At 42.9% G+C, this 21280-nt stretch overlaps 1 long non-coding RNA gene across 2 annotated transcripts in view; it reads left to right on the top strand.

Moving 5' to 3' along the window:
• Positions 1–21280, top strand: part of LOC149462024 (uncharacterized) — a 389135-nt gene that overhangs the window by 165836 nt on the left and 202019 nt on the right. For both annotated transcript variants that reach the window (XR_016312724.1, XR_016312725.1), the window contains exon 3: positions 8410–8736. This is a non-coding gene — a long non-coding RNA (uncharacterized LOC149462024). The remainder of the gene's footprint in view (positions 1–8409; positions 8737–21280) is intronic.

Raw genomic sequence — 21280 nt, 5'->3', positions numbered from 1 at the left:
TAAAATAATTTACCTCTGACTCCTGCACTCTGTGTTGCTTAGTCCTGACCTATGTACTCTGTGTTTTACTTACTTCTTCTGACCCCTGCACTCTACATACTACTGAACTTTGTATCATTTTTGACTGACCTCTGCGTTACTTACTGGCTCTCTGCTCTACAGAACATACTGCTGACCTCTTAACTCTGCACTATTTACTCCTGACCTCTGCATACTGCATTACTTCTGACCTCTGAATTCTGTGATACTTACTCCTGACTTGCACTCTGCATTAATTACTTCTGCACTCCGATTTACTTACTACTGATCTCTAAAATCTGTTACCTCTGACTCGTGCACTCTGTGGTTCTTACTCCTGACCTATGCACTTTGTGTTTTACTTACTCCTCCTGACCCCTGCATTCTACATACTACTGACCTCTGAACTCTGTGCTACTTACTCTTGACCTATGATGACTGCATTACTTCTGACCTCTGAACTCTGCATTACTTACTACTGACCGCTGAACTCTTCGAACCTTCATTACATCCTACTCAATGAGATCAAGTAGATCTTCATCTCTCCAGTGTTGCTAGCGAGTACCTAGTCTCACCAAACAATTGTGGAGTTGATTCCTTGATGTCCTCAGACCCCATTTGTCAGGTAGATGTCTTCATCCAATTGAAATTTAATTGGCTGTTATCAGGGGCAGACTGACAACTCATGGGGCCCCTGTGTCCTTGCCCACACTCAAAAAAAGCCTATAAAAGGTACCAGTGGCATTTCATGGGGCCCCCTACTGATCCCGGGCCCTTGGGCAGTGCCCGAATGCTGGAATGGTCAGTCCACCCCTGGCTGTTATGGGCAACAGTTTCACATTCTGCTCCATCATTGTTTTTATAAATAAGGTCTCATGAGATCTGCCCTTTTACGTTTGACAACTGCTGCATATTTTTTCCTGACTCATCAAAAGTAGACATAAACCAAAGTATTAAATCTCGTAAGTGTTTATAAGCTTTTTTTTTTTTTTTTTAATACCTGGTGATCCTACCATGAAGTTTTTTGATCAGGGTGACAACGCCCTGTCCCCATTTCCCAACTGTGCTCCTGCATTGCCACCTGTCAAATGGGCTTCCAGTGGAGACTACAAGTCATGTACACTCCACTGCTGTCACCACCTGAGAAATGACATTACTGGCATGCATGTACGCATGAATTGGCTGCAAAGAAGTTGTGGGAGATCAGCCTCTTATATAATAAAATCAGCAAATTTAATGTCATTCATTTCAGGGATACATTCACCTTGAAGTGGAACTAAAATGAAAAATGTTGCTTTGTGTTAGCTGCATTCATGCTAAGTAATGGGTAAGTGTAGTACTGCCAGGTTTGTATTACCTCTCAGAGATCACTGTACCCTCCACCCCCACCCAACAGAAGGAAGAAGCCATTTTTGTTCAGGCATCGTCCAGGGCCGTAATCTACTTATCAGACAGAGATGCCAGCTCAGAGATGTCATAATGATGTAAATCCTCTTGCTTGTGCAGTTTTTGGCTGTGTTCACAAGTGGCTGACACAGTAGACTGTAGACTCCACTGCTTTGACTTTCTACAAAGTTACATTGTACAGTTTGATCCCTCTGGCAGAAGAGACTGAGGAAATGCATCCTCTTGCCTGCAGCAGACTGATGAAATCATCTTAGCCTAGGCAAAGTCATTGGACTTGGAGCTCAAAGATGGCTTTCTGTGGATAAAAAGCGAAGACTTTTTGAAAAATGAAAACGTTTTTGTGTAGTTTGACTTGTCATGAAATTTTTAGAGGTAGTAAACTGCATGCAAGAAAAGGAAAAAACCCCTGCAAGGTAAAGGCATAATGTGCTAGTATGCATTGCATACTAGCACATTATGAAGGACTTACCTTGAAACAAAGCCCTCCAGCGGAGCGCTGTCATGGCTCCCCAGGGCTTCTGTCTTAATCTGGTCTTCCTTCAGGGTTCACGAGCTCCGGCCGGCTGTATGGCCAGGCCACGATGATGTCACGCAGGAGTCCCAGGCCACGGCACAGTGCTCTGAAGTTCTCTAGGTTATGAATAAGATCGTGTGAAACGCGTTAACAGGTCCTGTATTCATGTCCTGGTGTTTTGTGTGCCCTAGGGATCAATAAATACACACTATATTCATCTATCCTCTGGTGTGTGGCTGACCCTTCTTCCTATTGCTTTGAAGGACCGGCACGGGTATGCCGTTCCTTCAGAGCGCATGCACTGGCTATCAAAAAGGACTAATATCTCCTAAACGGTGCATGTCTAGGAGATATTCATTTTACCTACAGGTAAGCTTTATTATAAGCTTACTTGTAGTATTATAATACAGGACTTATATAGCGCCGACAGTTTGCTCAGCGCTTTACGTAATGGAGGTAGACAATACAGTAACAATACAGTTCAATACAAGAGGGATTTGAGGGCCCTGATCCTTGGAGCTTACAATCTAGGAGGGAGTGGATAGTGGTACAAGAGGTAATTAGCTGTGGGGGATGGAGTGGTAGGAGGAGTAGTGGATTCCAATATTAGCTGGGGTCGGGGTAGGCTTCCCCGAAGAGATGGGTTTTCAGAGTGCGCCTAAAAGTGAGCAGAGTAGGCGATAGCCTGATAGATTGGGGTAGGGAGTTCCAGGGGATGGGTGAAGCCCTTGAGAAATCCTGGAGATGAGCATGGGAGGAGGAGACAAGGGAGCTAGAGAGTAGGAGGTCTTGCGAGGAGCGGAGAGTACGGTTTGTGTGGTATTTAGAGACAAGATTGTTGATGTAATTTGGGGCAGAGTTATGAACAGCTTTATATGTCAGTGTTAGTGTTTTGAATTTTATCCGTTGGGCAATGGGAAGCCAGTGGAGGGATTGGCAGAGAGGGGTGGCAGATACAGAACGGTTAGTAAGGTGGATGAGTCTGGCAGCAGCATTCATGATGGACTGGAGTGGGGATAGCCTGCGATGAGGTAGGCCAATGAGGAGGGAGTTACAGTAGTCGAGGCGAGATATAATAAGGGAGTGAATGAGTTGCTTAGTGGTTTCAGAGGTTAGGAACGTGCGTAACTTGGAGATGTTGCGAAGGTGAAGTCTACATTGTAGGTAAAATTATTAAAGAAGAGTTTACTACCACTTTAATGCAACCATCTTTACTTCTGAATGGGAAAATGATCACATGATTGCAAGGAATTTCCAGCATTCTGAGAGATTTCTGTGATTGAATTTGCTGGCCATCGACTGGTTTGAATCTTTGAGGGCTTGTTTACATGGATCACAGTGTGGGAATTGCGCATTTCCTGCAACACACAGCAAAGCGCTGCTCTCTTTAGATGTCTGCGGGTCCCATTAATTGGTAATGGCACCCCAAACGCATCTACGAAATGTGGCTACCAAAACATTTGGTCAGGCGTGGTTTTAAAAGTTGTGCCTGTTGTACTTTTTACGCGCTCTTGCACATTTGGCGTCTCATTGAAATCAGTGGGCTATCATAAAATGTGCTACGTGGACACGTGCGTGAATGCATGCATGATGGTGTGAACTGGCCTTTGTTCTTTTATTCTCCATGTTATTTCACTGCAGTTCTCATGAACGCGGCAGTCCCTGTCCTTCCACCCAGATGAATCTTCGTCTTCTCAGCCATCCATCCTTCACATCTCAGACTTCTTTCCTTATATAGTATTATCTCCTCTTTATTGAGCTTTACATTGGATGTATGCCCTTAAGAAAAACATCCGATGCAGCCAAAGGCCAGAGCGCTCCTAACCCGGTGACAGAGGATGTTCCTGTGCTCGGGGCTCTGTCTGTGTGTGTGTGTATATCCCGTCCTTCAGATGATGATTTGTTTAGGAGAACGTCTCATCTGTAATTAGAGGGAGGACTGTCCCATTCCCATCACATAGCGCCTGGGATTTTCTTATTGTCTCTGGTGAATGTAAGTTGGGAGTAATACAGGCCATAGACAGGTCGAAAACCGGCCGTTTTAAAAAAAAAAAAAAAAAGAAAAATCAGTTGTTCAATAGGCCGACGTTACCACCAACGGTAAAAAAAATTGTCTGATTTTCGTCCTGTCTACGGCCGGCATTTAATTACTTCTGTCCCTGCAGAGAGCTCCACTATTATATTTGACATGAAAAAGTATTGTGGTTGCAACAATGTATCCATTTGTATCCATTTCGGATACAGATGGTTTTATTCGGATACAAATAGATACAATGTTGCAACCGCAATACTTTTTTATGTCAAATATAATAGCGGACTGGAATTGTTCTTCTTCCAGGTCACGGCTAATGCGCAGATTTTTTATCGGTAAAAAGATCGGCTGATTTGCCCATCATTGCCGGGAAAATCGGCCGATCGGTATCTTATCTTAGGATACCGCATTGTGAATGGAGCCCATTCGTGGCCACGCACCAGTGCAGATGTCAGTATGCAGCCACTCCGTCCCAATAGAGTTGAATGGGAATGCTTGCACATGGATGCATGGTACACTTGTGCATTCCATGCAGGAAAAAGATGGCTTTTCACACTTTGCATGCATAGGTATGCCTGTGTGAATGAGACCTTATGCAGGCCATAGACGGGTCTAAAATCGGCCGATTTTTCGTCCGAAAAAAAACCCGGCCGATTTTTGCACCATTAATGGGTTAATTGGTCGGCCGTTTTTTGGGGTTTTGGCGCATTTTTTGTAATCGGTGAAGTTGGAAAAAAATGTGCCAAAACCCCTAAAAAACGGCCGACCAATTAACCCATTAACGGTGGGAAAATCGGCCGATTTTTCTTTTTTCGCCCGAAAAATCGGCCAATTTTCGACCCGTCTATGGCCTGCATAAGGTCTCATTCACACAGGCATACCTATGCATGCAAAGTGTGAAAAGCCACCTTTTTCCTGCATGGGATGCACCATGCATCCATGTGCAGGCATTCCTATTCAACTCTATTGGGACGGAGTGGCTGCATATTGACATCTGCACTGGTGCGTGGCCACGAATGGGCTCCATTCACAATGCGGTATCCTAAGATAAGATACCGCACAGCATTTTTCAAAGCTTTCAAATTCACAAAAAAAAGCTACTAAACTACCGCATGAGATATTTTATGAAGTCATGCAGTATTTTAGTAGAGAAAACTTGCGGTAATTTAACACCGGCGGTAGTAGGTGTATTTATTTAAAGTAGTAAAGGAGTTTTTTTAAGTGTTGATAAGGAGTGTGCGGTTGCCGGTGTCCTTAACAACCAGTAACTGTCATAGTTGTTAAGGAGCAGGCGGCCGCCATGTCCTTCACAACCGATGAGTCAACAGCTGTCAGCAAGGTTCCCCACTGATATTTGAAAGTAAGCAAAACAATTGCCAGCAATAAAAAATTACGGAAAAAACAGCGTGGGGGGGGGGGTTCCCCTCCAATCCCGACCAGGCACTTCGGGTCTGACATGGATTTTAGGGGAACCCCATGCCACAACATTAAAAAAAACAAAAACAAACAAACAAATGGAGTGGCAATCCTCCCAGACCCCCCTCCCCCCCTCCCAACACACACATCTATACCAGGCCCTTAGGTTTTTTTGCTGAAACGCAGTACAGTCCACTTAACATGGTTTCCTATGGGACACATTCATATCTCACATCTATGCTTTTTTTCAGCTGCTGCATTTTTGGAAAGGGTCAGGGACTTTTTTAAATGCAAAACGGTGCCTTTTTGGTTCAATAGGCTTCAATGCATTTTTTAACGCATTTTTTTAAACATTTTTGTCACTTTTTTTAATCTGACCAAAAACAAATTGACCAAAAAGAAGACACATAAAAACGCAAAATGCATAAAAAAGCATGAAAAATGCTTTGCAAAAACGCAAAACACACCACAAAAAGCACTGTAGAAACGCACCAAAAACAAACTGGAAGGGGAGGTAAAGGAGGTTTTTTTTTGTATGAGGATGGAGTTCCTATGTGTTTAGACAGTTGCACTTTGAAGGAATACTCTCCCTGTTTGACCACTATCTGGTTTAATTACACTCAGTAATTACGCTAAACCAATAAACGCGCCCTGTTGAGGCTAATCTGCAAATATCTATATTTAATACCATTATACACTATATTGGCAAAAGTATTGGGCCAGCCCTCCAAATCATTGGATTCAGGTGTTCCAATCACCTCCATGGCCACAGGGGTATAAAATCAAGCCCCTAGGCATGCAGACTGCTTCTACAGACATTTGTGAAAGAATGGGTCGCTCTCAGGAGCTCAGTGACTCCAAGCGTGGTCCCGTGATAGGTGGCCACCTGTGCAATAAGTCCATCCGTGACATTTCCTGGCTACTAAATATTCCACGGTCAACTGTTAGTGGGATTATAACAAAGTGGAAGCAACTGGACACACCAGCAACTCAGCCACCAAGTGGTAGGCCACGTAACATGACAGAGTGGGGTCAGCACATGCTGAAGCGCACAGTGCGCAGAGGTCACCAACTGTCTGCAGAGTCAGTAGCTAAAGACCTCCAAACTTAATGTGGCCTTCAGATTAGCACAACAACAGTGTGTAGAGATCTTCATGGAATGGGTTTCTATGGCCGAGCAGCTGCATCCAAGCCTTACATCACCAAGTGCAATGCAAAGTGTCGGATGCCGTGGTGTAAAGCATGCTGCCACTGGACTCTAGAGCAGTGGAGACATATTCTCTGGAGTGACCAATCACGCTTCTCTGTTTGGCAATCCGATGGACATGTCTGGGTTTGGTGGTTGCCAGAAGAACAATACTTGTGCCAAGTGTAAAGTTTGGTGGAGGGGGATTATGGTGTGGGGTTGGTGTAAGGGACCGCCTGGCGGTACCACTAGCTCTCCACTGAATAGGCGTCCCCAGCGCACGGAGTCTAAGTCCCAGGGTGCTTGTTCACCAGGGCCCCTGATGGTGGGGATGGACTTGGAGCCCCCTGAGACCAGGTCGTGGCTACTGGGTGCGTCCGTCAGTGGTAGTGGTATGCGCCAAGGGCTCCCACGGGGAAGAGTCTGATATGAGGAGGTCAGCAGACCCCACTGCTCGGGATGGATGGATGAGCAAGGTCAGACGGGCCGGGTCGGTAACAGAGAGGACGGCAAGGTACAAGGCAGCGGGCATAGAATGGTCGGGTCACATGCCAGGTCAGCAACAGCAGGTCAAATCCAATAGGGGGCATCCAGGAGAGAGGTCAGGCAAAGCAAAGGTCAGGGCAGGAGAAATACAGCAAGGTCAAGGCACAATCCGGGTCAGCAACTTACAATTCACAGGTTCGCAGATACAGGATACAGGTAAGACCAGAAGGCACTGAATGACCGCTCAGGGTCGTTTAAATATCCCGCCCTGCGCTGCCATTGGTGCCCAACGGGCGGCCGCGGCTTCTACTGCGCATGCGCGAACTCGAACGCCGCGGCCGGCCCGGACCTAGTGCTCGAGTCCCTGCACAGGGCGGTACACTGCGCCTGCGCCGGGACCATCGCGGCGGGGATCGAGGGGATCCCTGACAGTTGGTTTTCAGGGGTTGGGCTTGGCCCCTTATTTCCAGTGAAGGGAACTCTTAAGATGCCAGCATACCAAGACATTTTGGACAATATCATGCTCCCAACTTTGTGGGAACAGTTTGGGGATGGCCTCTTCCTGTTCCAACATGACTGCACACCAGTGCACAAAGCAAGGTCCATAAAGACATTGATGAGTGAGTTTGGGGTGAAGGAACTTGACTGGCCTGTACAGAGTCCTGACCTCAACCCAATAGAACATCTTTGGCATGAATTAGAGCGGAGACTGCGATCCAGGCCTCCTCCCCCGACATCAGTGCCTGACCTCAATGTGCTTCTGGAAGAATGGTCAAACCTTCCCATAGACACCCACCTAAACCTTGTGGACGGCCTTCCCAGAAGAGTTTAAGCTGTTATAGCTGCAAAGGGCGGGGCCAACTCAATATTGAACCCTATGGACTAAGACTGGGATGCCATTAAAGTTCATGGGCTTGTAAAGGCAGGCCGACCAATACTTTTGGCAATATAGTGTAAGTGCAAGAGCAAGCATGTGTGAGCGTCTTCCCTGAGCTGGACCAGAAGTACAGCATGTCAGCAATACAGAGTTCCTCTCTACACTCTCCTCCGTCTCTAACCTGTCTATTCACCTCTCCCTTCAGCTCCTAGTGTCTGAAACATGTTAGGCTGGCCACATTATACAATACAAAACAGACACCTTTTTCTGATTTCTGCTAAGCAGGCGATGGTAGAAAAGTAATATAAAAGTAATATAAAGACAGATCTCAAGACGTTCTTCTGGCAACACTTTAAAACACAATACTTTTTTTTTTTCCTTCTTTTTAATCATCATAAAGAGTGTTTTTATACTAGCCGGAGGTCTGCTTTAAGAGCTGGGATAATCAGTTGTTCATTATTTTTGTTTTCCAGGACTATTTTTATGAAAGTTTCTCCCTCGGTGGCATTTGTGGATCTTTCTCGGGATTTACAATAATAAACATCTGCGGGCCATGATGTCTTTGGAGGAAGCTGGATTCTTGGCTGCGAGTTCTAAGGATATAGTCGGAGCAAGTGTCTTTTCATCACGGCTGCTATCCGACCTCTCCAGATAAAATAGAATTCAAATTTGGAAGACAATCTGCCGCGGTTCTGGGGAACCGCATTAACTCAGCTGGAAAATATTCTGCTGCAGCTATTTCCATGAATTGATGGATATCTACAAATAACGGCGGATCGTTCAGAGCGGTCGTGAAAAAGGTACGGAGCTAATTTATTTTGCTGTAAATCAGAGGACGGCGCTTGTTTAAAATTGCTTTGACATCACTCAAGCTGAACTCGAGGCAGACAGCTATATACACAGATATGAAGTGTCTTAGGCCTTGTTCAGATGGGCATACTTAAGTGGGGATGCGCAGGTGTTCCGTGCAGACAGTCCCATTCATGTCAGTTGGGATGCAGAGGCTGCATGGACATTGCCGCTGCTCCCAATTTGACCGCCATGTGGGCGCAGGTCCCCAAGGCAGTGTGTGCTTGGAGACCCGCTCCTATGGATGTCAAATTGGGACCAGAACCTGTGCCCATACACTGTTCTGTTCCAAATAACATGAATGGGACTGCCTGCACAGGGATACACGGAACACCCATGTGAATGAGGCCTTATTGTAATTCCATCCAGCCAGGTTTGTGATCCATATAGAGTATCTGTGTTAGCTCAGCCAGCAAGGTGACACCACTCTCTTTTTTGGAAATAAGAAATACAGGGGTGTCATGTCCACACACCCTCCCACCAGCCTACATATTGGAAAAGGAAGGATCAGAATGCTAATGGGTTGATTTACTAAAATCAAATAGGCTTTTTACTTTGCAAGGGAATCTGCCCCACAGCCTAATGAATGTGCTGAAGTTAAAGGTGCAAGGAAAACAAACAAACAAAAAAAAATGCATTTTTGCTTGCGCATGATTGGATGATGGAGGTCAACAGAGCTTCACCTCATTTGCTAACCTCTGGCAAAAATTCCCCTGTAAAGTACAACTTTCCTTCCATAGTGAACAGCCGATTTTCCTTTAGTAAATCAGTCCCTAGGCTTCCATCCACATCTAATAGCTCTTTATACAGGAGGGGTTTTTTTGTGTGTTTTTGCACACGTATAGTCTTTTTATTTGTTGTTTTAAAAGCATTTTTGCACATTTAGGCATATCTCCTGATAGACAACAGCTGTACTGTTGCCAAAATGCATGCAAAAACAGATCAAGCTATCAAGGGTTTTCTAGGTGCTTTGATTGAAGTCTACAAGACTGGACCAGAAATGCGCAACCCAGCTCAAAAAAAAAGAAAAAAAAAGTTCATGTACTTTTTCAAGCGTTTAGTGACTGAGCAAAGAGATGTATAAAGCCTGCATTGGAAATAATGGGATTCAGGGTTAAAAGGGACATGTGTCTGTTTACATCCAACTCCCCATAGAGAACAATGGGTGGTCAGATCTGGTCCGCCCCTGTGAAAGGGACCTAATATTGGTACAAATGTAGGTACTTGTGCCAACTGTATGCAAATGTAAATGTATACATCAGCATCGCATGTTTTTTAATCTGTCTGCAGTTCAGTTTTAAGTATTTAATATGTGCACTTTTAAGGACAACAGGAAATCAGCTAAAATTGCCACAGTATGGTCTCTTTCTTATGCAGTGCTGGCTTGCCAGGTTTTGTTAAAGGGTCAGGCCACCCAAAATTGATATTTTAGTTTTTGCCAGAAAGTTAAGCATATCCAAACCTAAAAAAACTAATTTTTTAATATATTGTAGCTTACCAGTCCTTACATGTGGTTGAATGGCTGCATTTAGGTTTTTTTTTTTTTTTGCTTTCCTCTATTTCTTCCTGCTATTCCTGTAACATAACAGCGTTCCTGTCTCTGGGTGGATACACTCACTCCTCCAGTGTATCTATGACAGGAGCCATGCTTGTCACCCAGGCTGGATTTCAAACATGCCATTATTTATCTGTCTGTCTTTGTTCACCACCATTACATGGCGAATTAATTGAATCAGTGGTTGCAATATATTATTATATTATAGAATATTAATAATAATAAATAATATTATTATTATTTCTACTATTATACAGGATCTGTATGGTGCTAAAAGTTATCACCCAGGCTGGATATCAAACGTGCCTTTGTTCATCTGTCTGTCTTTGTTCATTTCCATTATATGGTGAATTATTTGAATCTGTGGTTGCAATATATTAATATATTATAGAATAATCAATAATAATACTAATAAAAAATAAATATTATTATTATTTCTACTATTATACAGGATCTGTATGGCGCTAAAAGTTATCACCCAGGCTGGATTTCAAACATGCTTTTGTTCATCTGTCTTTGTTCATTTCCATTATATGGTGAATTAATTAGACTAATGGTTGAAATATATGATTATATTATAAAATAATAATAGTAGTAATAATAACAACAATAATATAAATAATGTTTTAAATTATTATCATTTTATATTATATTTCTACTATTACACAGAATCTGTATAGAGCTAACAGTTGTCAACCAGGCTGGACTTCAACCATATCTATCTTTGTTAGTTTCCATTATATGGTAAATTATTGAGACTAGTGGTCACAATATATTATTATGTTATATTATATTAAATATATATTATATATATTGGTAATAGTAGTCAAAATAATTCTACTATTATACAGGATCAGGGGCGGACTGACAACTCATGGGGCCCCCAGGCAATAGGGGATCATGGGGCCCCTGTGTCCTTGCCCAAACTCAAAAAAGCCTATGAAAAAGGTACCAGGGGCATCTCATGGGGCCCCCTACTGACCCTGGGCCCTCGTTTCCAAATGGTCAGTCCGCCCCTGTACAGGATCTATAAAGAGCCAACAGCTGTCATCCAAGCTGGACTTCAAACATGTCTGCCTTTGTTCATCTCTATTATATGGTGAATTAATTGGGACTAATTGTTGAAATATATTGTATTATTTATTTATTACAGGTACTTAAATAGCGTGCTCAGTTTATGCAGTGCTTTACTTACACACACACACATACTATATATATATATATATATATATATATATATATATATATATATACACACACATACATACATACATACATACATACATACACATACTAGGGACAATTTAGACAGGATCCATTTACCCTACTAGCATGTCTTTGGAGTGTGGGAGGAAACTAGAGTACCCGGAGGAAACCGTTTTTAAAAACAATTTTATTAATAATAATATTTCTACTTTTTATACAGAATTTTTATAGCACTAATAGATAATAGATAAACTTGACAATTTCCTCTACCTCCTGGGGCCTCCTTTAGTGAGATCTCTGTACCTCCTGTGCAAATTATGAGGCGTTTCCACTCTATCTTCTGGATCTGTGTGTATGTATGTCTGTGTATATATATATATATATATATATATATATATATATATATATATATATATATATATATATATATATATTAGACCCATTTTTGGTCTGTAATACGAATATTTCTGTAAAATCGTACGTTTCAGAATGACACTGTTCATGAAATTCAGTTATCAGTTTTGGGTCATTGGGGTTCTTGTTAGTAAATGGGTATTTTTTCTTCCATCTATATTAACATATCCAATCATAGCAAAACTAACTGAAGCGATAGCAAGTCATTTGTGCAATTTTGTACAATCATTTTGCGAACGATCTGGTCCATCGCTGTCATTTTTGCACCTTCTCGGTTCTATATGATGCCAGTTGCTGCCTTGTTAGTTTGCCACATCCGCCTAGTTATACTCCAGCAAGATTAGAAAAACATGATCTTCAAGTTTCAGTTCACCTTTGTAGGAACCTTGGATAAAACCTTACCAAAACCATAATAAACAAAATACAAATACAAAGGGGGTTACAGCACAGTGAGTATAACTTATTGCTCCATCAAAGGATCATCCAAGAACTTCAGGCATCCCTGTCCTTTTAATTACTGAGCTGCACTATGTAGCAGAAATGGAGAGGTGTGTTCAGGTCCTAAAAGGCTTCCATATAAACAAAACATGAGATTCTGAATAGGTGTAACCACTTAATAATGGGGAACTTGCTTAGGATTCTGAGTTTGCATATAATGCAATCCATGTTGATCCCTCTCTGGCCAGTCCCTTCTCTTATCTTGCAGATTGCAGCCTCTTATTGGCACATAAGAACATGGACATAAAGGAGAAGATTTACCAAAACTGGAGCACTCAGAATTTATTTTATTTATTTATTTCAGGTACTTTTATACTGCTGCCAATGTACGCAGTGCTTTACATATATATTATACATTCACATCCGTCCCTAACCCTCAAGGGGCGTACAATCTAAGGTCCCTAACTCACATTCATACATACACATACTAGGGACAATTTAGACAGGAGCCAATTAACCTACCAGCATGTCTTTGGAGTGTGGGAGGAAACTGGAGGAAACCCACGCAGGCACAGGGAGATCATACAAACTCCAGGCAGGTGGTGCTGTGGTTGGGATTCAAACCAATGACCCTAGTACTGCCAGGCGGAAGTGCTAACCATTTAACCGCTGTTCTGCCCTTCAGAATCTGGTGCAGCTGTGCATGGTAGCCAATCGGCTTCTAACTTCAGCTTGTTCTACTAAGCTTTGACAATAAAACCTGGAAGCTGATTTCTATGCAGAACCATGAAATTTTAGTAAATAACCCCCATAGTGCCAATATGGGGTTGTCCTTTACCTTGTATTAAATTGGCATTTATTAAAAGTAAAGGGGTTTGTTGTTTGAATATATTTGAGTAGATTTTATGTATTAAAGTGGTTGTAAATCTCAGACATGAAATATGAACAAAGTATATCCCTCTATAATGTGGGCTTGCCTCAATCCAGAGCACGGAGTGTCATTTCTGTCTGCTGCCTCCTTCCTCTGCTATCAGCATGAATCATTTCTGACTAGTTTTCCTGACACCAAGAGAAAAATGGTGACAGGAGAGGGACCTCCAGCAGATTAACAGCCTCAGCTCTGTTCCTGTGAGCTGTGTGGAGGAGGGGGGGGGGGTCTCTTCCCTCCAATCGCCTCTCAGAGCTCTCCTCACTGAGCTCTGCAGGGTGTAATTTCAGCTCTCCGCCCCCTTTTTTTTTGGAACTCTCAGACAAGCTGTATACGAATGAAGAGAAGTGATGGCCGCAGATAAACAAGTACAACTTATGTAGGAGGATTTGTTTCATCTCTGTGTATCACCTGAAGCCAGTCACTTCACTGGGTATATGTAAGGGTTTACAACCACTTTAAAGTGTAAGCTGTACCTTATGGGGCTCAGTTGGATGTTTTATGTTTGGACTTGGGGCAGGAAGGCAGTATGGGAAAGTGATATTTGTATAAATGAAAAGTTGTACAATGTAACAATATACGCAGCTGAGGATGGTGGGGGACACGGCATCCAACACACTCAGAAGTGTCCAGTGAGGAATGGGAATGGTGGAGGCTTCAGTTATAGGATATGGGAAGGTAGGAGACATGAGCTGCTGGAGAGGTGAGTATAATACCTCTTCTATTGCAGGGTACTGACAGGGCTGCTTTTAGGAAGGGGGTTCCAAACTTTCTAAACAAAGAGCCAGTTTATTGCCCTTCAGACTTTTGAGGGTCAGACTATGAAAATACTCCAATGTCAATGGGAGTAGACAATGTTTCAGATTTGGTGGTCAGTGAGAGTAAGAAAATGACATAGTGCCTATGGAGGAGGAATAGTGCCCCATCGTTGGTGTCAGTGGGAAGAATAGTGCCTTATTGTTAGTGTTCATGGGATGAATAGCACCCCATTGTTGGTGTCAGTGGGAAGAATAGTGCCTCATCATTGGAGTCATTGGAAGGAATAGTGTCCCCTCATTGGTGCCAGTGGAAGGAATAGTGCCGCATTGTTTGTATCAATTGAACGAATAGTGCTGCATTGTGGGTTTCATTTGGAGGAAGAGTGCCCCATCATTGGTATCAGTGGGAAGAATAGTTGCCCCATTGTTGGTGTCAGTGGGAGGAATAGTGCCCAATCATTGGTGTCAGTGGGAGGAATAGTGCCCCATCATTGGTGTCAATGGGAAAAATAGTACCCCATTGTTGGTGTCAGTAGAAGGAATAGTGCCTCTTCGTTGGTTTCATTTGGAAGAAGAGTGCCCCATCATTGGCATCAGTGGAAGAAATAGTACCCCATTGTTGGTGTAATTGGGAGGAATAGTGCCCCATTGTTGGTGTCAGTGGTAGGAATAGTACCCCATTCTTGGTATCAGTGGGAGGAATAGTGTCTCATTGTTGGAGTCAGTGGGAGGAATAGTGTCCCATCAGTGGTATCGGTGGTAGGAAAGGTGCCTCATTGTTGTCAGTGGAAGGAATAGTGATCCATTATTGGTGTCAGTGAGAGAAATAGTACCCCATTGTAGGTGTCAGTAGAAGGAATAGTGCCTCATTGTCAGTTTCATTTGGAGGAGGAGTGCCCCATCATTGGCATCAGTTAGAGATATAGTGCCCCATTGTTGGTGTCAGTGGGAGGAATAGTGCCCCATTGTTGTTCTTAGTGGAAAGAATAGTGCTTCATCATTGGTATCAGGGGGAGGACTAGTGCCCCATGGTTGGTGTCAGGGGAAGAATTCAACTCCACTGTTGGTGTCATCAGAAGGAATAGTGCCTCATCATTGGTGTCAGTGGGAGGAATAATTCCTCATCATTGGTGTCAGTGGGAGGAATAATTCCTCATTATAGGTGTCAGTGAGAGGAATAGTGCCTTGTATAAATGGGAAGAATAGTGCCCCAAGAGCCGAATAAAAACAAGCAAAGGTATCTGTATCTGGCCCATGGGCAGCACTTTGAAGACCGTTGCTTTAAAGTAACATTTTTATATGGAGTCGTTTTGACCCGGGGCCTCAGCATTAGTCATGTGGTCTCTCTGGAGGATCTTGAAGGAAGATGATCTTCAGGCAATTTTACCTCCACCTCCTGCTGACACCAATCCCTCATCATCTTTCCTCTCCATGGAGACAATGCAGCATTCTGGGGTTGTCTTTTAGCTTGGATTCCATGAGTGGTTGTTAAAAATAAAGGGTTTGAGTATAGATCCATCTTTATTTCTGATTTATATCTGGGATGGAATTCAGTAAAACATTCTGCACACTGAGATGTGGAAATGTGCCAGCCTGCAGTATGTTTTGATGTTTTTTGAATAGTTACTCTATAAATGTATTTTTGTGCTGGTGTTTTGTATTGTTTATAGAGAATCTTGGCACTGTTCAAAGAAATAATAATAAGAAAAAAAAAACAAATACAGGAAACAAAAGGCAGGCTGTCACAAAAGAGGTCACAAAGCCACGAGCCTGCCCTTCCTCCCACACTTCTCTCACCTGCTCCGCTCACCATGCTACCTCTTTACTCCACCCTTACTGCATCTAGTAGCATTCAACCCTCAGTGTTTTTTTGGTTTAGCATATGGCACACAAAAAAATAAACACTCCCCAGTAAACTATTTGCTAAAATGCTAAAACTTAATCCTGCACTTGCAGTTTAAATTTTTTTTTCAATGCTGCTGGCTCCTGCTGTCTCAGTGCTGCATCCCTGAACTTCCAGTCTTCGCTAGAAAGGGCTAACAGTGGACAGTGCAATCAAGCAAAATGCTTTCATCTCGCCATCTGCAGCCTGTTGATTGGACAGTGGAAGAACAGATAGTTCATCAGCTCTGCTCAGTTTGCTCTCTCCATCTGTTTGCATATGCGCAGTGTAGAACTGTGTTATTAGCTCACAAAATTGCCCTCCAATTTTCCGGTCTTCTGAGTGCTATAGTGCAGAGGAAGAGAGAAGACTGATATAAAAAGAACAAAACAAAAAAAAGACACTGCTGTGTGGCAGAGCTGTGTAAATCACAAAACTGGATAGCCAAAAATAAAAATACTTTGGCAGTTGAAACACCTCCATCATATGTATTTCATTTGTTGTATTTAGCTGTTTCTTTGGTGTTCAGCTTTGAAGCTAAACTCCAGCTTTCTTCTTTCCCCCTTTTGCAGCTAATTGCTTCCTCTCCTTGGTGGTGGAGAGAGGTGATCCTAAAAGTACTTTGAGCCCAGGTCCAGCACTACATCCATGAGGACTGTGAGCCAGGTCCAATATTGTGTCCAGGAATACTGTGAGCCCAGGTCCAGTACTGTGTCCAGGAGTACTGTGAGCCCATGTCCTGTATTGTCTCCAGGAGTACTGTGAGCCCAGGTCCAGTACTGTCTCCAGGAGTACTGTGAGCCCAGGTCCAGTACTGTGTCCAGGAGTACATAAGCCCAGGTCCAGTACTATGTCCAGGAGTGCTGTGAGCTCAGGTTCAGTACTGTGTCCAGGAGTACTGTGAGCCCATGTCCAGTACTGTGTCCAGGAGTACTGTGAGCCCATGTCCAGTACTGTGTCCAGGAGTACTGTGAGCCCATGTCCAGTACTGTGTCCAGGAGTACTGTGAGCCCATGTCCAGTACTGTGTCCAGGAGTACATACACCCAGGTCCAGTACTATGTCTAGGAGTGCTGTGAGCTCAGGTTCAGTACTGTGTCCAGGAGTACTGTGAGCCCATGTCCAGTACTGTGTCCAGGAGTACTGTGAGCCCATGTCCAGTACTGTGTCCAGGAGTACATACACCCAGGTCCAGTACTATGTCCAGGAGTGCTGTGAGCTCAGGTTCAGTACTGTGTCCAGGAGTACTGTGAGCCCATGTCCAGTACTGTGTCCAGGAGTACTGTGAGCCCATGTCCAGTACTGTGTCCAGGAGTACATACACCCAGGTCCAGTACTATGTCCAGGAGTTCTGTGAGCCCAGGTCCAGTACTGGGTACAGGAGTACTGTGAGCCCAGGTCCAGTACTTTGTCCAGAACTACATAAGCCCAGGTCCAGTACGATCTCCAGGAGTGCTGTGAGCCTCGGTTTGGTATTGTGTCCAGGAGCACTGTGAGCCCAGGTCTAGTACTGTGTCCAGGAGTACATGAGCCCAGGTCTAGTACTGTGTCCAGGAGTACTGTGAGCTCAGGTCTTGAACTGTGCCCAGGAGAACTCTGAGCTCAGGTCCAGTACTGTGTCCAGGAGTACCGTGTGCCCAGGTAGGGTTTCCACCTCATCCCTTTAAAACTGAACACATATTAACTACACAGGTTCTGTGGCTGATTAAGGTGGTAATTAAACTGATCACTTTCAGCCAAATTTAGGGAGATCCCCCCCCAAGCTTTTTGCAAACACTGCCAATCACAAAGTTAATATTTGCATAGTAAACTCTGCTGGGGAGTCCAGCTGTGCAGGAGGAATTTTCTAACAACATTTTTTATTCCCTGCCGGGTTTTTTCTGCACTCTCTGCTGCGTAGTAGAAAAGTGGTTGTGGTATCTGATGAAGCATCTTCCTGTAGCAACTTTCCAACAGCTGTAGCAGTTTGACATCTTTTACAGCGGAACTTTCAGCGTAGAAGATAAAGCGTCTTAGTCTTTTCTTTTTCTTTCTATTTTACTCTTTTTTTTTTTTTTTTAAATGTCAATTTGTGCAACAATATACCGTAAGTATTACAAATAATAAATGTTCCGCCTATTTTATAATTGTTGCATATTGAAAACAGGCAATAGTGAATACTGCTAAACTGTGTACCCCTCGTACGCTGTCTGTCTTTGTTGTACTGTGCCATGTATTGTCCCCCCCCCTATTGTACAGCGCTGAGCAAACCCTTTGGCGCTATATAAACTCGATGTAATAATAATAATAATAATAATAAATGTAGTGAATTTGTCCTACTGACACTGATAGAGCATTATTTCTCCCATTGACAATAACAACAGGGTTCTATTCTTCCCACTGACACCAATGATGAGGCACTATTCCTTCCACTGGCACCAATGATGGGTCACTATTCCTCCCACTGACACCAATGATGGGTCACTATTCCTCCCACTGACACCAATGATGGGGCACTATTCCTTCCACTGATACCAATGATGGGGCACTATTCCTTCCACTGACACCAATGATGGGGCACTTTTCCTCCCACTGACACCAATGATGGATCACTATTCCTCCCACTGATATCAATGATGGGCACTATTCCTCCCACTGATATCAATGATGGGACACTATTCCTCCCACTGATATCAATGATGGGACACTATTCCTTCCACTGATACCAATGATGGGGCACTATTCCTCTCACTTCTATCAATGATGGGGCACTATTCCTTCCACTGATACCAATGATGGGCACTATTTCTCCCTCTGACACCAATGATGGGGCACTATTCCTCCCACTGACATCAATGATGGGACACTATTCCTCCCACTGACACCAATGATGGGGCACTATTCCTCCCACTGACATCAATGATGGGACACTATTCCTCCCACTGACACCAATGATGGGGCACTATTCCTTCCACTGATACCAATGATGGGGCACTATTCCTTCCACTGATACCAATGATGGGGCACTATTCCTTCCACTGATACCAATGATGGGGCGCTATTCCTTCCACTGATACCAATGATGGGGCACTATTCCTCCCACTAATACCAATGATGGGGCACTATTCCTTCCACTGATACCAATGGTGGGGCACTATTCCTTCCACTGATACCAATGATGGGGCACTATTCCTTCCACTGATACCAATGATGGGGCACTATTCCTCCCTCTGACACCAATGATGGGGCACTATTCCTTCCACTGACATCAATGAGGGTGTCACGTTATAATGTGAGACCAATACCTTATTGTTTTTATGGTGCTTCATTTTTAATTACATAAATACTGCCCTATGAGAGCTGCTTTGTTGGTCTCTTTTGTATCTATTGGTGAGGAGATGGAAAGAGGCTACTTGTTAAAGCGAAACTTCACCCAAAAGGGTAGTTACGCTTCTTTGCATCCTACCCCCTTCTCTTTAAACATTGGCACTTTTGGGGGGAGTGGGTACTTGAAGTTTGCCCCCCCCTTCTCCTTCCCCCGCAGCCTTCTGGGACACATCACAGGTCCCAGAAAACTGCGGAACCGTTCACAAAGCGAACAGTGGCTCGTGTATGCGCAATGGGAACCGGCGCTTGGACCCGAAGTCTCCAGGGGAGACTTGAGCTCCTCTTTAAACACCACACCAAAAGGGAGTAAATAAGAGACATTCATTGTTAGGGGTTACACATCCTACGTAAATTCTCCAAACCCCATTCCCTGCCCTTGTCCTGAGCTGATGCTTCCTTACTCCGGTGCTTACTAACCTCCTGTGAACATTGTGGCCTCCTAGATACTAATAACCAAGGTGGCCACTGCAGTCAAGGAGGTAAGTAAGCACCAGGGTGAGGGTGGTGGGGTGTCATCTTAGGACTGTCTAGGGGTCTAGGGTGGTTTTCTTAAAGGTGAACTTGTCCTTTAACCACTTCGCACCGGCGCCTCCCGGCCCTTTAAGAGTTTCAGAAGCCGGGAGGCGAGCAGAGTTTTAGGGTCATGTGACCGCCATGATTCGCCGTCACATGATCAGAAAAGGTCCCAATCGAAAGGGGAGATTGGGACCTTTCCATGAGTCACGGACATATGAGCTGGGAGCGCGCAGGGTACATATGTAGTTTCTAATTGCAATCAAGGCCCAGACGCCGAGAGGCCGCATATTTGCGTGTGCGCTCGGCGTCGAGGGGATAAGATAGTTCTATGATCTGAGCTGCACACCCACATGGAAGAAAAATATATTTTAAAATATATTTTTAAAATATTCTTACCAAATATATTGACATATATTTGAAATACTACAATTTTGGCCGTATTCAATATATTTAAGAAAATAAAAAAAAAAAAAAAAAAAAAAAAAAAAAAAATATATATATATATATATATATATATATATATATATATATATACACACACACACATACATACACACACTGTATGTTGAAATGCTTTTTTTATATATTACAAAATATATGAAAAATATTTTTAAAAATACATTTTCAAGTATGCTGTATGTCTTTAAAAATACATTTAATCTACATTTTTGGAATGCATTTACAAATATATGTATTGAGGTGATTGTAGCCGTATTAGACCTAAAGAAGGGGACGTTCCCCGAAAGCTTGTCCTCAAAATTGTATGTTAGTACAAATAAAAAAAGTATCACGGACAGTACACAAATATATGTAAAAACATATGTTAAAATTACTTTTTCATATGTTAAAAAAAATCCAAAGAATATATTTTTAAAAAATATATTTTAAAAAATATTTTTCATATATTTTTTAATATATAAAAAATGCATTTCGGCATACAGTGTGTGTATATGTATATATGTATGTATGTATGTATGTATATATATATATATATATATATATATATATATATATTGCATTGTATTGGTATTGTTCTGTCACATGTTCTGTCTCCCTTTGTAATGTACAGCGCTGAGCGAACTATTGGCGCTTTATAAATACTGTATAATAATAATAATAATATATATATATATATATATATATATATATTTTTTTTTTTTTTAATATATTGAATACAGACAAAATTGTAGTATGTCAAATATATGTCAATATATTTGGGAAGAATATTTTTAAAATATATTTGTCTTCCATGTGGGCAGGTTTATAAGGCAGTGTGGCTTTAATCAACTGGAGTATAGCGGCGGCGGCTTTGCTCACTTTAAACCATTGATGGCCATCAAGTTGAGGTGGGAGGGATACACGTGGCCCAGAAACACCAGTTCCTTGCTGTAGCTATGCTAGTTCTTGACATGGAGGCAGGTTTTTAGGTGTAA

The sequence above is a fragment of the Staurois parvus genome, unplaced genomic scaffold (assembly GCF_062004578.1).
Source record: "Staurois parvus isolate SC_StPar_1 unplaced genomic scaffold, SC_StPar_1.0 ptg000187l, whole genome shotgun sequence".
NCBI classification, from domain to species: Eukaryota; Metazoa; Chordata; class Amphibia; order Anura; family Ranidae; genus Staurois; species Staurois parvus.
The sequence above is the reverse complement of the archived record's forward strand: the minus strand, read 5'-3'. Positions and strand labels throughout refer to the sequence as shown.